Source organism: Octodon degus, unplaced genomic scaffold, assembly GCF_000260255.1.
Source record: "Octodon degus isolate 3935 unplaced genomic scaffold, OctDeg1.0 scaffold00038, whole genome shotgun sequence".
Taxonomy (NCBI): domain Eukaryota; kingdom Metazoa; phylum Chordata; class Mammalia; order Rodentia; family Octodontidae; genus Octodon; species Octodon degus.
The window spans coordinates 14,652,740-14,658,325 of NW_004524614.1; the positions used below are offsets into that span (position 1 = coordinate 14,652,740).

The 5,586-nt window shown below is 39.3% G+C and overlaps 1 pseudogene; it reads right to left on the reverse strand.

The window, feature by feature from the left end:
* Positions 1–3,277: 3,277 nt before the first annotated feature.
* On the reverse strand, positions 3,278–4,753 carry LOC101560984 (annotated as a pseudogene).
* Positions 4,754–5,586: the final 833 nt, after the last annotated feature.

The following is a 5,586-nucleotide window of genomic DNA, read 5'->3' on the forward strand; positions in this document are numbered from 1 at the left end:
TTGGTTTGAAGTTGAGACTATCTGAGAATAGGATTCCTACCCCTGCTTTTTTTCTGAGGAGTTGCGGCATGTAGTATTGTGTTCCATCCTTTGACTTGCAGCCTATGAATGTCTTTATGAGTTAAATGTGTTTCTTGTATACAGCATATTGTTGGATTTTGTTTCTTAATCTACTGTGCCAGTCTATTTCTCTTAATGGGTGAATTGAGTCCATTTATATTGATGGTTAGAAATGAGATGTATTGACTTACATTTGACATGTTATTTACCTGTTTTTGTTTACTCCTTTTTCTCCTGTGTTTAATTGCTTGCCCTATTTAGTTGGTTGCTTCTGATCTCATTCGTGGAGTTCTGATCATATTGGTCCCTCTAGAACATCCTTCAGTAGCACGTGTAGGGTTGGCTTTGTCATCATGAAATTCTTTATCTGTTCTTTGTCATGAAAGTATTTCACTTCTCCATCAAACTTGAAAGAGAGTTTTGCAGGGTATAGTAGTTGGGGTTGGAATTTGTTTTCATAGAGGACTTGAAGTACTCTACTCCATGCTCTTCTTGCCTTCATGGTTTGTGAAGAGAAGTTGGCCGTAATTCTGAGGGCTTTTCCTTTAAATGTGATCTGCTTCTTTTCTCTAGCAGCTTTCAGTATATTATTCTTCTGCTGGATTTCTGGGATCTTGATTATTATATATCTTGTGTTTTTAATTGGTTTGAGGTTACATGGCGTTCTGTATGCTTCAGTTACCTGAATGTCAGATTGTTTCCTCATATTTGGGAAGTTTTCTGCTATTACTTCTGCCTATATTTGTTTTTAATATCATTTGTATTGAGTCCTTTCTTACTGATACCTATTAGTCTCACATTGTTCATCTTTGCATCATCTTGCAAGTGCTGGATTATTTTTTCCTACATCCTAGTTGTTTTTAAGAGATCCTTTCTTACCTTTTCACTAGCTGCACCAGCGTCTTCAACATCTGAAACTCTGTCTTCACTTTCACTCAAATGGTTTTGCAAGCTGCGATTGAGATTTTAAGTTCCTATGTATCTCTTTGACTCTTCTTTATGCGATCTATTTCTTTCCTGTATTGCTCATTCAAGGAATATGTCATTTTTCTAAGCTCCTCTATGTTTTTTAATTGATGTCTCCTTTAGAAGCAGTTATTCTTTTATTTTAGACTTTTTTTTCAGATTGGGTTTTCTCCTTATGTTTCTGTATTTGATTCTTTACTTTAGATTCTATGACTTCAGTGAATTCTTTATTTCAGAAAATAATTCTGCTCTGAGTTCCTCTATAACTTTCTGGTATTGTTTATTTACTTTTCACGCTATTAATTCACACATTTGAGCTGAGCTAGTGTCCTCTGCACTTTTCTGGGTGGGCATTGGATTTTCTCCCCATGTTTCCACATTTGATTCTTTACTGCAGATGCTATTAATTCAGGAATTTCTTTTTTCATTTCCAATCTGAGTTCCTCTATATCTTTCTGCAGTTGTTTCTTTCAGAAGCTGATTTATTGATTTCAGCTCTGTGATTCCCAATTTGTTCTGTGTTAGTGTCTTCTGCACTTGTTATGGGTGGACTTGGGGTCTGAGTTGCATTTTGCTCCTTCTTGTTGTCATTTTGTATAGCATTGTCTTCTGACCTTTGTTGTAGAGCTTTGGTGCAGTTAAAACCTTAGCACCTACTGAAATTCAGGTGAAGATCTACAAAGTTTGAATTTATCCAGCTGTGCCTGGCTTGGGTCTGGCTGTTGTGCTGAGCTCCTTCCTGCTGTCACCCTTGGGAGTGAATGTGTTGTGCCCCTCTGGCAAGATGTTCTGCTCTTGGACTAGCTGTGTGGTTGTCCCCTACTCTTTCTGCAGGGACTGCAGTTATAGAATTTCACTCCAGGCCTGTATGCCAGGCCTGAGCTGAGTCTGAAGGGGACAAAGTGGTGTAGGGGTGAGAGGAAGCTCTCCCACACACTCACCGGGCCTGGGCTAGGGCTGGATCTGGGGGTCCTGAAAACGTGGTAGTTCTCACTTACTGGGCAGGAGTGGGGGGGGGACTGGAAGTTGTGGGTGGGTGGGGGGTCCTAAGGGGGCAGAAGAGGGTCTCACCCATGCTGTGCGGTCTTGCTGGCACAGGGTAGCTGAAGCTCTTCCACATATTCACCAGCCTGGGCTAGGGCTGGGTCTCAATAATGTTTTAATAGATGGACATATACCACTTTTTCTTGGGTTGGATGGCTCAAATAATGAAAATATAAATTTTGCCAAATTAATTATTGATTTAATGATTCCAGTAAAAATGCCAACCATCTTTTGGTATGTTTTTTGGGGTTTTTGTTTTAGTGCAGCTGTTGTTTACTGACAATAAAAATCCGGTTAAGACTAAAGCTGTTATTTTAGAGAAACAGATATCGGTGCAGTTTCCTACCTAGAAGTATGTACTCATCTAAGATCATGAGACCTAAGAAAAAACAAAGACTGGATTGTCAAGAAAAAAAACAGGGACTACAGTTTACCTATTAACAGAAAAAAATTCTAATGGCAAAATGAAAAGTTCAAAGATATCATTGGTGTTAAGCTCATGTAAGTAAACAAAAGGATAAAACTAATCCTAAGATTTTAGGACACAGGATACAGACACGACTATTTAATTTTCTGTATCACTGAAAATTTGTTATACCCTTCACTGTACTTGTACCCAAATTACACGCTTATTGCTTCTATACTACACAAAGCCAACAGCTATCGCCAAGAATGCAAAATAACTAGATCTGAACAAGACTTCAAAGTGACTCTGCTCCACCCAAATCTAGAGTATTCAATCCAAGATTAATAAGCACCTTTTGGTTTTAGAGCCAGCTCCTTTTTTTCCTCTCCTGTCAAACAAAATTATGTTCTCACTTGACATTTCCTATCTGCAAACTGCAATGCATATCCTCACCATCATCTTTTTCTGACACTGTAAAATTAATTTGGAGAGGGGCCGGGGAGATGGCTCAGTAGAATAAGCGCTTGCTTGGCAAGCACAATGGCCTGAGTTCAATCCCCGGTTCTGAAAAAAATAAAAAATAAAAATAAAATAATAATAATTTGGAGAAATTGCAAAAACAATGAAATTGTACTTCCAATTCTGAGCCTGCAATTAATTCCTGCTTTGATGCAAAACATACTCCTCTTCAGTGTATCCCACAGCCACAGGGACACCTTTCTCTTTCTCTATTCCTTTGCCCCGAAGGCACTTCTGGATTGCAGAATATGTGCTCTTTGGCTGCCTAGACAGTCAGGACACCTACAGCCATCTGAACCTATCACTCTTCTCCTCCTTCTTTCTATGGCTAATACCACCTTCCTGCTTCTTTTCTACTGCTCAATCTGTGGAATTGGTGCTGTCCTCAAGAGGCACACAGTGGATTTTGGCTTCAAGCTCTTGGTTGGTAAAGCTGCATTGCTGGAGGTCCTTGTTTCTTATGCAATCTCTCTTAACCTCTTCCTCTTTCAGTTTTTTTCTGTGGTGCCTATTGATCCTGTACTTTCATTCTTCTTTCCTTTATCCTGAAATGCTTTTCTAATTTCTTCCTCTTTTCCTTTATAAGCCTTCTCTTTCTCATAGCCTCCTTCTGCCTGCAGAGCTCTTCTTGCCGCTTCAGTCTGTCTCTGTCTGTGCTCTCTCTCTCTCTCTCTCTCTCTCTCTCTCTCTCTCTCTCTCTCTCTCTCTCTCCCCTCCCTCTCTCTTTCTGCTCCTGTTCTCTTTCACAGTCACGGTCTCTCTCCCTGTAGTCTCTGCCACTGTCGTCTTCAGATCTCTTCAGATTTTCATCTTCAAACGCTTGGGCAGGGTACAGCTCTGCCCACCGGCTCTTTCATCATTCAGATTTTCTTTGTCCAGTTTCTTGGGTTTTTTTTTCCATTTTATTCAATTCTTTCTCATCTTTTTCTGGTTTCTTAAGCAACTTAATCTTTGGTTCAACCTTTAATTTTTCCCTTTCTGGAACTCTATCTTCTTCAACTTCTCTGTATCTTTTATGTTTCTCTTCTTCTTTCCATTTTCTTCTCTCTTCTTCTCTTTGCCTTTTTCATTCTATTTCTTGCCACCTTCTTTCTTCCCTTTTCTCTTCTGTCATTCTCGGCTTGTTTTTCAGGAAGCTCAAAAGTAGGGTTGCCTTTTAACTATTAATTCTCTTTTTAGCTTCTATTTCTTCTAACAGTGTCTCTGGAGTAGATGTCATTTTCTCATTATCTGTGGCATAACTCTCCAAAAATTTCCTATATTCTGGATCATCATTGATAGTCCCAACTTTATTGTCTCTTTTCTTAGTCTTTTTTGCAGCTCTTTGAAAAGGTGCAACTTCTACTTAGCAGGATATTCTTGACCTTTATTGTCAAGGAATACACAACCACCAAATTGATCCCTGAACAAAATAATGTCCTCCTGGTTTTTAAAGTTGATATATGCTCTGGCATACATATGAGGATATAGACTAATGTCATTAGAAAAAACAAAACAAAACAACTCGAAATAATCATGCTCAGGCATAGGTTGAAGATGTTCCTGAAGCTGCTCCTTGGTCAGAGTAGGAGGTAATCTTCGAATTACCACCTTGCTCAGTGCCTCTTTCTTCTCCTTGTTGTGGTCCTGCTTATCTTCCCCTTTTGTGCTGTGCCCCGAAGGACCACAGCTACTGGCAGAGGCGCCCAGGGGTGTTAACAGGGTTGCTCGCTTCTCCTTAGGCCTGTGCTCCTTCTCCTCCTTCAAGGCTACAGGCATGTCCCTCTCAGCTATTCAGTCTGAGCACCTATGACTCCTGAGCAACTCCCATTGGAACTCCACCCCCAACAAATGCCCCTGGTCTGTGTTTTAACTTTTTTTTTTTTTTTTTTTTTTTGCAGAACCGAGAATTGAACTCAGGCCCTTGTGCTTGCCAGGGAAGCGCTTATTCCACTAAGTCATCTCCCCGGCCCCTGTGTTTTAACTTTTATGAAATGATTTCAAAGTTACTATGGAAAAGCAAGCAGCAAAGAATGAACAGCCAAGACTCTTCAGAAGGCTAAGATCAAGACTGGGTTTGAGAATGTCTCCAAGTTAGCTGTACTTTTTTATTAAGTATGTGTATTTCCATTATTCTTATACTTTATTAGTGTATGATACACAAAAATAAAAATAACAAAGAGTAAAATGAAAAATTAGTGACTAGTATTTTCTTTCTCTCTTGAATCCTCTGAAATACGCAGGATGCTTTTAAGATGACACATTGCTAAAATACCTGAAAAGAAGCGTGGTGTAGTGAAATAGTTGTCATACTTTAGACTGCATCAGAATTTTCTGGAAGCTTATGAAGCAGATTTTTGCCTCCCCCAAGTAACTAATTTAGTTCAGGAATGGGGCCGAATGATTTGTATCCTGACAAATTTGCAGTTGATGTTGCTCTGGGGACTATATTTGAGAACCCCTGGTGTAGTTAAAAGCATTTTCTCAAATTTAATCTTCTTAAGGTGAACATGGGCATTCTTGATAAAATATGTTTTACCTCTCTGAGCTCAGTTTTTTAAATCTGTGAAGTGGGGAAAATCATTATTGCTTACCCCTGAACAGCTTAATGA